Source organism: Pempheris klunzingeri, chromosome 16 (assembly GCF_042242105.1).
Source record: "Pempheris klunzingeri isolate RE-2024b chromosome 16, fPemKlu1.hap1, whole genome shotgun sequence".
Taxonomy (NCBI): domain Eukaryota; kingdom Metazoa; phylum Chordata; class Actinopteri; order Acropomatiformes; family Pempheridae; genus Pempheris; species Pempheris klunzingeri.
This window is the reverse complement of record NC_092027.1, coordinates 785,930-797,153: the sequence shown is the minus strand read 5'-3', so window position 1 is coordinate 797,153 and position 11,224 is coordinate 785,930. Positions and strand designations below refer to the sequence as shown.

Genomic DNA, 11,224 nt, shown 5'->3' with positions numbered 1-11,224 from the left:
CTCATTGGTCCAGAAGCTTCTCCCCAACCTGGACCTGTGGCTGCCCCCCCCATCACAGACCCCACAACACTCCCAAAGACGGCATCTTTTTCCTCTCAGTTTAAATTTAGACTCGGTGCAGATGAAGCTGAGCTCACAGCACTTTTCCATCTGATTTAAATATTCGTCCCCTCAGTCGTCGCTCTGCCAGGAATCTGCGCCGGACTGATATCTGAATCTGATCAAACTAAAATAGCTTCCCTAAGTCTCCGAGTGTCTCAGAGCTGTTTCTGCCATTGCCGGCGGGTGGACGGAGGATTTTAACTACCCACAATCCACTGCTTTAAACACACAGAATATCAGTTTTACTGCAGGAGCCCAGCTTTTAATCCCAAAGCTCCAACTGCAAAGTGTGTGTACATCCAGCCAGTGTGTTAATGATAATTCCACATCAAACCTGTTGGTGTGTGTGTGTGTGTGTGTGTGTGTGTGTGTGTACAGTATCTGATATGTGCAAATGGAATAAGGCTTAAATTTAATCTTGTTTCATGTAGCGTTGCGTGTTTTCAGCATCTGTAATGCGACATGAGCGAGGCCTGATTTTCTATAAATGTAATAAATGACACAGATGGTTTGAGCACGCCAACATTTCAGCTGCAGATCTATGAAGTAGGGGGATTACATCATCACAGGTGGGTTATGAGCTTCATGCAGGCTCAAGGTGGCAAAACGTACATCTGAATAACTTGTATTAGAAAATAAGTGCTTCAACTGCTTTATTACATCTTCCATCTTTCCTTCAATACTAACAACAGAATAAATACTAAGATAATTCTGCACCTACACTTACGTCAAAAGGGTGTCGGTTCAGGCAGGATGGACGTTCCTCCTTTTCTTCCTCACTCAGTGAAATGTGAGCTCACAGACATGAAACACACATTAAATCATTCAGGGTGGCTTTCACCTCCAGAGGACATCATTACCTGTGATGTCCCGCCAGAATAAACCTCCAGAAATCAGCTAAGGAAGCAGAGGCTGCAGATCAGTCTCTCAGTGATCCACTGATGGCTGACTGGACTGGGCTCTTTAGCTCAGGTTCCTAAACAGGCCGACTGTTAGCATGTCTCCAGACTTCCTCCACTGTCACACTAAAGTCAGATTACACACTGAGCTGATGAAACACTCTTTACAGCCTTTATGGGATCCCCTTCACAATAAAAGGACCAGGCTCCAGACGGGAGTTAGATCTTTAAGAAATACTGAACAGTGACGGGACAATAAATACTGGACAGGACAATTCATAAAAGGATGAAGTCTGTAAGGTGGATACAGGGAGGGGGAGAAGGTGTCGGCGAGCTCTGGGGGGGGGGCACGCAGGAACAAACAACATCAAAAACACCTGGACAGGATTTAGAATAAATATTTCACCACTAGAGAGACGTCTTCTCATGAAAGTGTGTGTCTGTGCAGCAGAAACATTTCTGAAAGTGTCTCTACGTTAGCAGAGGAGACAGAGACAGCAGCTGTGGTGGCCCCACCCAGAGGCCTCATCGGCCGGGGGGGCCACTGCTGTCTGACTGCAGCACTAAACTATTAAAACCGTTTCCTTTCTTTTGTTCAGGCGGTCAGAACATGTGAAGGACAACCTGCAGCTACCACAGCAGCTCCACAGTGTGTGAGGAGGAAACGAGCCACACGGCGACGGTACAAGGCCGAGCTAGAGGTAGAGGTAGAGTTAAAGTTAGAGTTAGAGTTAGAGTTAGAGGTAGAGTTAGAGTTAAAGTTAAAGTTAGAGCTAAAGTTAAAGTTAGAGTTAGAGCTAGAGTTAGAGCTACAGTTAAAGGTAAAGTTAAAGTTGGAGTTAAAGTTGGAGACAGGTCTGAGACACACAGGAGCTCACTGTAAATATTACTGAGAAAACCTAAACTGTGATGTTCCAGTGAAACAAACTATGATGAACTGCTGAACACGGTTTCTGCAGATCGATGCAACAACAGCGTGCAGAGCACCTGTGGCAGAGGCTGCAGCTCCTGGGAACTGTAGTTTTTGTGGCATACAAATGGAGGCCATGTTTGCAATACACACACACACAGCATCTTTTAGCAGCAAACTATTTCAAAAACAGTAAAATGACTTCATTAACATCTCACCTGTCTGATCTCATGTGGCTGCTGCTGGAGTCCAAACCTGCTCATTTCTGATTTGTTGTTTCTGCGCCTCACGTTTGGATGATTCACTCCATGTTTCCATTAAATGTTCAGTCTAGTTCAAGTTCCACACAGCTGGAGCCGGCAGTTTCCCTCAGGAGCTCCTCAAAGCCTTTTACTGGAGGCACCTGAACCTCTCCCTGCCCCGGGCCCGACCGTAACACACTGAGAATAAACTGTGATAAATTGAAATGATCCTTTAACGGCAGAGTAATTTATTCCGACCCTCCACAAGGAGGTGTTTCAAAGTCTCAATCGAGCCTCTTAAGTCCTCGCTTGACAAAATGAGAGCACTTTAACAGACTGGACCCTCCAGACTTCAGAGACGATGAAAGATCACCTTCAGGTAATGATCTTTCTTTTTTAACTCCCTAATGAGCACGGAGCCGTCTAACATTTGGAGTCAGGAGTTTCTCCTCCGCTTCACTTTTCTGGGGCAGACGGGAAACTTTGGCCCACTGAAAATTTGGGACACGGCTGAAAAAACAAATGAATAATACCTGCTCAAAATGGGCCACCTGCAGGACCAAGTGACCAATAGGAGGTCTGGAAAATTCTCCCTGAACACTCAATCTATTTTCCTTCACTTCCACTCTGGCAGACAGAGAAGCAGCTGACGTGTGACGGAGGGTTTTGTTTTTCGAGCTGCTCAGGAAACGAGGTCAAAGACTGAGGCTGAGATCGAACTTTCAGGGTGAAAAACGGGCCGAACTGGGACAAAAAGCAGGCGGGAAGAGACCGGACCTGTTTCACAGGAGCAGAGCGGCCCTGAAATGTTCAGCAGCATTTCCTGCACGGGGTCACGTGTGGAGAGGAGATGAATGCTGGCGCAGGGACGAGCAGGTAAAGGGTTACGCCCATGTGATCAAAGACACGAGCCAACCAATCACAGGCCTCCGCTCATGACACATGTGACCCTGTGGCCTGTCTGCGGTCCTCTTGTCAGTGTTTTCACAGCTGATCTGACAAATATTGAAGACATTACAAGGACATCGCTGCCGGACTAAAACAGACAGGAACCAGACCGGCCTCGCCCGCCGTGTTCCTGACAATAAATAAGAGTCGTCTTCCTGCTGCAGACACGATCATCCGTTCTCGCCCTGTCTGTCCCAGAGATGCCACGACAAGCATGAAAAGGCACGAGGCAGAAATGTAGCTGCATGTGTGGTAAACCCCAGGAATTTACCAGGAGCTGTGGCCCCATTTCCTTCAGGTATCTGTATCTCGTTAGCTGGATAACGACATCAGACTCCATACCAGACTCCATTGACAAATATAGTAATTCTAACTTGCAGAGCACGTGAGTTGCTGCTCTATCGCTGACTCAGTCGGTTACTTTGTTTGTGTTATTGTGTGACTTTGGGGTTTTTAAAGGGTTAGTTCAGATCCAAACTAACTCTTTAAAACACCGGAGTCACACAAAGAAACTGACCGATCGAGGCAGCAGTAGACCAGCCACACCCTGAGCTCTGTGAGGTAAAATTACTGTTTTTGTGAATGGAGTCTGGTGTGTTTGAAGAGAGGGATATAATGGCCGTTTGTGGTCAAACAAAAAGGTGAAACGAGATGAAACAAGTTGAGGAAGCTCCTCTGCTGTTAGAAGCTCGCTAACTTTGTTTTATTGATAAGCAGAGTCTTACTGGGTGTGTGCTCACTGACAGATCAGCTGATCTGATTTATCGTCTATGAGATCGCTGGTTTGGAGCCTCAGACCTGATTTCCATGTTATGGTGAACATGTGCTCTATTGTGAGACTTTAAAGGGCTGAAGGGGTTAATCTCCTTTGTGTGTGTGTGTGTGTGTGTGTGTGTGTGTGTGGTTGAGCAGTTGGTGGGGGACTTCATCTGTCTCTGAATTAAATCCGATAAGATTCAATCTCCTCCCCGTTTCCCTCCAGTCTTTATCCCCCCCAGCTGGAAAATGCCCTAAATGACCCCCCCCCCAACTTCTTATATGACTATGTGTGTGTGTGTGTGTGTGTGTGTGTGTGTGTGTGCACATGGGATAAAATGCCTCTCCCTCCGATGTGTGCTGCCATGTGAAGGTATTTGCTAATGCTAATGCTAAGAACATGCTAACAACCCCTCCACCTGCTGCAGGAAGTACCTGCTTTGAAGGTGGAGCTGCCGTCACTTACACATACAGACATAAATGATATTCGGTCCCAGCTGTGATGCTGAGATATCGGCTAACGTGGGGGGGGTCAACGTGGCCTCATCACTGGCTGTTACATCTAAACAAAATCCAATGTGAACTTCAATACAATTGATTCAGTCGTTTAAAACAACAGTTAGTGTGTATGTCAAAGGAAAACTGGTGTCTGTCCTCATCCTGGTGTCTGAGTGACTGGTAGGTAGTAAAAGTGTTGGAACTGGTCCAGTAGATCACCTCAGCCAGCAGACACCAAACGGGCTGCAATGGCTGCAACATGATCCTTTGGGACAACTGCACCTGATCACAGTAGGTCCACTAAAAGAGCTTGTTTGATCCACTGACAGGCTCAGAGTGTTATTCTAAGTGTGTGACAGCATCATGGAAAGGATCCCTACAGAGAGAGACCTGGAAGATCCTTTTGGTTTAACCACAAACAGCACACACACCAGACTACATTCACTAAAACAGGGATTTTAGAGCTGCTGCTCCGTCAGTCAGTGTGATTGTGTGACTGTGTGACTTTGGTGTTTTTAAGGGTTAGTTTGGATTCAACACAACATTTTACTGAAGCTTTTAGTGATTTTGAACCCAAAATATGCACAAAAAAATAGGTCCCAGGTTTAAAAATACTGCAGTTACCCTTTAATGAACTGCTAAGCTGAGATATTTAATGGTGCGACCACAAGGCCAGCAGTGATTAACCATCACATGCCGACACTGGCTGGCTGCAGAGCGACACACTGAGCTCTGCCGGTGTGTTTCTGGCTGCTGCAGGAAGAAACGTGCTGCGGAGGATGTGCAGCGTTTCACTGTGCAGCGGGGCGTCTCTGGCCTTCAGCAGGACTGAGATCAGATAATCCCCGCTGCCCTTAATCCCTGACCTGAGACAGGAGAGGGGGGGAGACGGCCGACACCACCCTCTTATCTGTCAAATGTCTGGCTGCAGCGAGGTTCACCTCAAACCATCCGCAGGATTTTAAAATACCACAGAGCCTCGTTATCTCCAAAAACGGACTCGAAAACACAGAGAACTATTCCAGCAATAAACAAAAGCTCAGTGATCAGAGGGCAGGTACACCCACACCCCCCCCGGGCATCTCTGACAGGCAGCCGGACAAGAGCGCTGGAAACAGGAGGAGCGTTTGTAGAAATAAAAACCTGCTTCCACTTCCACCAACAGTCGAACAGACGCTTTCCATTCAGGAGCTGGTGTGGAGATTAAAGACAGGAAGAGATGCTTTCACTGCTTTCAGGCCAAAATCTGATGATGTCATCACAGTCACACCTGAGAGACTCTCAGGCGTCACAGCAGTAATGCTCATAACGTAATTCAGTGATGTCATCAATTTACAATGCATTTCAGATCCTTTTAATTAAACAGGAACATGCTAACATGCTAACATGCTAACGGTGACTCCATCAGCTGCTAAATAAACACAGAAACATCTAAATGGGACCTGGACGCTCCTCAGAGAGTAAAAAAAACCAGTTGGTTAAGAGATCAGGACACTTGAAACCTTCCTGACCAGCAGACGGACGTCTCAAACGTCTCATTTCACACTTTTAAAACAGCTTTTAATAAATCGATGTGCTCTGAGTTCAGCCCCACATCTGTGCAGAAAACACTCTGGATGAAAGTAGAGCAGCTGATCACAAAGTGAGGAGCTCAGCAGACGACAGATAAAACACTTTCCTGCCAAATCCTGGTTTTAATGACAGCTTTAAATCTCACTTCCCATCCTGCCAAGTAGAAACACTCCTCTGCAACCAGAGCACCAAATGCTTCTGTGTCTCCTTCTAGGATCTTCCTCCTCCTCCTCCTCCTCCTCCTGTCCTCTGTCCGTACGAAGGAGGAACTGAAGCCAAGCAGCACCTTCCTCTGACAGGCCAAGAGTCACCAAACACCCCAAAAATCTCTGATGAAATCTGTTTCACACCAACTCCTACGAAGCTTTTTAATGTGGACGAATATTAATATTAATGGTTGAAGTCCAGCGTAGAAAATGAAACAGAGCAGAAGAAGATCAGCGAAGTGAGTTAAATTCACTCCTCTGATCAGAAAACAGCTCTTAGAGTTGAGATGTTGGATCAACTTTATGTCCATGAGTCTTTGTAACACGCAGCACTTTTCACATTTACCGCATCAAAGTGGTTAAACTGACTAAACCTGGACGTGGCTAATACCTGGACGTGGCTAATACCTGGACGTGGCTAATACCTGGACACAGCCGCCCAGACACTAATCCCTGCAGCCCACCGACTGTTGCATTAGTTGTGTTTTCAAATTTGGCTCCAATCAGAGTCCAAAGCTCGTCGCTCCAACGGGGATCAGTGACTCAGAGCTGAACGAGCCAATCAGAGCGCAGGACGGCGAACGAGCCAATCAGAGCACAGGACGGCGAACGAGCCAATCCCAGACGACGTGTGGCGTCTTTGTGTTTGTTTTTTTCAAAACTGAAGGAAACGGCTCCATTTTAGCTCCTAGATAATCAGATTATCAGGGGGGGAGAGGTTGTGGGGTAGTGTGAGTGTGTGTGTGTGTGTGTGTGTGTGTGTGTGTGTGTGAGTGTGTGTGTGTGTGAGTGAGTGTGTGTGTGTGTGTGTGTGTGTGTGTGTGTGTGTGAGTGAGTGTGTGTGTGTGTGTGTGTGTGTCTGTGTGTCAGTGAGAGGACTCATCTGATCTGGGGTCTGATTGCAGAGGCAGAATTAGCAGGTCAGGATACCTGCTGGTCACCATGGTAACCTACGCCAGGTTAACTTCACGGGTCTGTCAGCAGCCAATCAGATCACTGGATCAGATCACTGGATCAGGCTCCTACAGGATCCCACCAGGGACAAACTCCTATCAGACCAGTTTACAGAGTTCTGATTACAGCGACGCGCTCATTAATGATTTCATGCTCATTAACTCCAGTTCATTTACGTCCACGTCCTGAAAATGGAGTTTAAAGGCTGATTTCAGTCAAAAAGGCTGCATCAGACTCCAGGCGTTAGATGGTTCCGACCGTTTCCTCGTCAGTTAGTTATCCAGAGAGGAGACGCTAACGCTAACGCTAACTCTAGCTAGCAAGCAGCCAGATGAGGAGAGTCTTATTATTCCTGATCAGCTGTTCGGGTCTTGTTACATTTCACAGAAACAGAAACTGATCAGTCAGGAATCTCCCCTGAAATGTGAGCTGTTATTCTTGGTCTTTCCTCTCTTGTCCCATCAGTGCAGCTGTCAGTCTTTAAACTCTCACAGATCAACGCTGAGCACTTTTCTGTTTTCTCCCTATTGTGTTTAAAGCGACGACCCGGCTGCTCTGATCCAACGGGCTCAGGGACGTCTGTCCAGGTCTCTGTGGTTCAGTCCGTGTTTCACCTGATCGGTGACGCTCAAAACAACGAATCTGGGTTTAACCTCTGGAGGAAAGAGAAGCGAACTGACTAAACACTCACACACACAACAATGAATTTAACCTGCTGTAGTGTAGTTTTGATTTGCTTTACATCAATACAACCCTGATATCCCACACGTCCAGACTACACGTGTGTCTAAAGACAGAAGTGTCACAGCTGTAGGAAGCACTGGATCATAACATTTTGTTGTGTCTGCAGACATCAGTGGAAGGAAGCGGCGCTCTGGGACACGATGGATGTGAAAGTGACTCCTAAAGTTTTACATGCAGAAAGAATTATTGCTCCGTCTTATTTGGTCGCATTGAAACATAGTTACACAAATGAGTAAAGGGTTAAATGAGGCGTCTTTACTTTAATGAGCTCAGTGATTATAAAGATGGAGCTCATCTCTTCTCTTCTACTTTGAACTGATTTCAAACCGTATATATTCCATCGCTGATCTGTCTCATCCGGTCTCCTAAATCTTTAGCACTCACACAGATACGAACATCTGTAGATCCAGTAATGAGCTCATATCACATGATGAAGAAATAAAAACAAGACGAGAGGAGATGACAGACGCTGCTCTTCACAAAACCACAGAAGAAGAAAGAGAGAGAGAGAGGGAGAGAGAGAGAGAGAGAGAGAGAGAGGTCTAATTACCCAGAAATCATTGTGAAGCAAAGTGACAGAAAGAGAGCACTTTGTGGTAATAACAGCCAAACAGACAGACGGAGTGACGGAGGGAAAGAGGGCACTTTGTGGTAATGACAGTGGAGGCTGCAGCCGTTTGACAGATGAGACACGAAGAAGAAAAAAGGCGCCAGACTGGCATCAGGTTGTTGAGGGACGACTGCTCGTGTTCGGCTCCACGTGACCCAGAGAAGAAGAGGAGGACAGGACGTGATGTCACAGCTCACACCTGAGTAATAAAGAGCGATTGATCAGAGCGGCGCTGTGATACGGAGCAGCTCTGATCCTGAAACCTTTAAATGTGTTTCTAACAGGCTGAGTTTCTTCTTCTGCTGCTTTAAATGTGTCTCTAACAGGCTGTGTTTCTTCTTCTGCTGCTTTAAATGTGTTTCTAACAGGCTGTGTTTCTTCTTCTGCTGCTTTAAATGTGTTTCTAACAGGCTGTGTTTCTTCTTCTGCTGCTTTAAATGTGTTTCTAACAGGCTGTGTTTCTTCTTCTGCTGCTTTAAATGTGTTTCTAACAGGCTGTGTTTCTTCTTCTGCTGCTTTAAATGTGTTTCTAACAGGCTGTGTTTCTTCTTCTGCTGCTTTAAATGTGTTTCAAACAGGATCAAACAGGCCGCGTTTCTTCTTCTTCTGCTGCTTTAAATGTGTTTCTAACAGGATCAAACAGGCCTCGTTTCTTCTTCTGCTGCTTTAAATGTGTTTCTAACAGGCTGTGTTTCTTCTTCTGCTGCTTTAAATGTGTTTCTAACAGGCTGTGTTTCTTCTTCTGCTGCTTTAAATGTGTTTCAAACAGGATCAAACAGGCCGCGTTTCTTCTTCTTCTGCTGCTTTAAATGTGTTTCTAACAGGATCAAACAGGCCGCGTTTCTTCTTCTTCTGCTGCTTTAAATGTGTTTCTAACAGGATCAAACAGGCCTCGTTTCTTCTTCTGCTGCTTTAAATGTGTTTCTAACGGGATCAAACAGGCTGCGTTTCTTCTTCTGCTGCTTTAAATGTGTCTCTAACAGGATCAAACAGGCCTCGTTTCTTCTTCTGCTGCTTTAAATGTGTCTCTAACAGGATCAAACAGGCCTCGTTTCTTCTTCTGCTGCTTTAAATGTGTTTCTTGGATGTACTTCCTGCTTTGTTGTGCTGCAGCTAAAGTCACAGTCAGAGTGTTTCTCCATCCCAGATGAACCTCTGGTCGTCATGGTGTTAAAAACCCTCTGAGCGGCTGACGTCTGGCCTGGTGCCCCCCCATTAGAGAATAATACTGATGTGCTGCTGGAATATACCACTGACAGTCTGCAGGGGGGCTTTTATTTTGAAAACTGAGCTGATTCTCTTTGCCGTTTGTCTGTCTGACTTCCTCTGCACCACGACATGAGCCCACCCAGGTGGACCAGGACCTGCTGCTTCATGTCTTCATGCTCTGTCAGGTGACTTCAGTGAACAAACAGACGAGCTGAGCAGCTTCTTAAAGCCAACATTCAGTTCTCTAATCACACTAAGCTGGTCGTGTTGATCAGAACTGATCAGATCTATTGATAGAAGACTGGACTGAAGGAGGCCACATGAAGGTTTGAAGGAGTTTTGTCCCAAAGTGGACGACAGGCGTCAGAAACACTCCTGTAAAGGTGGAGACCGTAGTTTTCTTCACATGACGTCTCTGTCAGAGTTGGCTCAGTGTCTCTGAAGCTTCTAGATTTTCTTTTATATATTTAGATTTATTTTAAGGACAGAAGACCAAACTTTCACCAAACGGTGAAACTAGTTCTTCTGATTATTGATCCACCAAATACGTCTGAAGGTAAAACTAAACTAAACCTCCAGATTCTAAAAAGGAAAATTAAAAACAAAGTTATTTGTTGTGTTTCTGTTCTGTTACTGATTGAACATCTGATGCATCATATTTTCTCTCTGCTGTTTTCACGTTCAGAGCAGGTGACACCTGATCACAGAGGAAGAGAACTGTCTGGTTTGAATGTGCAGAGCGTCCACAGATTCTCTCTAACACACTTTAGAAACACTAATAACATCGACGCTGATCTTTGTCCTTTTCCTGAATGAAAGCAGCTCCTCGTCTGACTGATATCGCCGCTGTCGCTCCGATGAAACAGGTGAAGTGAGACGACAAAGGGAAGCAGACGGAGACACGAGCGCAGAGATTCAGAGGAGTGAAGAAGAAAAGGGAAGCGTAGCGAAGGAGGCAGAAATCAAAGCGGCTCTCAGCGGGCGCCTGACGAGCCGATGTAAAAATAGGAGGCGGGGCTCCGTCAGGACGCCGAGACGTCGCTCCTGTCAAACCCAATCCTCCGTCTGAGGAGGCACAAAAGGAGCCGACACGGTTTCATTATCCTCGTCCACTTCCTGTCCGCCCCGACGGGACCGCCCTCTGGAAACACTCACAGACGGGAACTTTAACCTCCTCGCTCAAAGGTGGCGCCGTCTGCACGGGCTGGTTCTCCTCACTGTCTGTAAATGTTCTCCTTTTTCACATTTGTCCTCTCGTGTCTTTGCGTCCTCACGTTCCCAACATGTCCTCACACACACATGCGTGTACCTGTACACCTGTGAGGACTGTAGCTTTGTCCTCACTCTCAAAGGACTCAGGTCTAAACTATCAGAGACACATTAGAACATTAAATATTCATATTTTTTACGTAGATACACTTCACTGTCGTTCCTGCCTCGTAAAAGTGTCCTGACTGTCCACATTTCCAGGCGTGAAGCTGAACACTTACATCACATGAAGTGTCCTACCATCAGTGTGGAGCAGCAGGGACACACACACCTGACGACGCACCGCACGCAACCTGTTATGCTAA

At 46.2% G+C, this 11,224-nt stretch overlaps 1 long non-coding RNA gene across 1 annotated transcript; it reads left to right on the top strand.

Annotated features, from left to right (window-relative positions):
* The first annotated feature begins 9,496 nt into the window (after positions 1-9,496).
* Positions 9,497-9,743, top strand: LOC139215150 (uncharacterized). Its single transcript, XR_011585507.1, has 2 exons — positions 9,497-9,571; positions 9,708-9,743. It is a non-coding gene; the product is annotated as an uncharacterized lncRNA (long non-coding RNA).
* Positions 9,744-11,224: the final 1,481 nt, after the last annotated feature.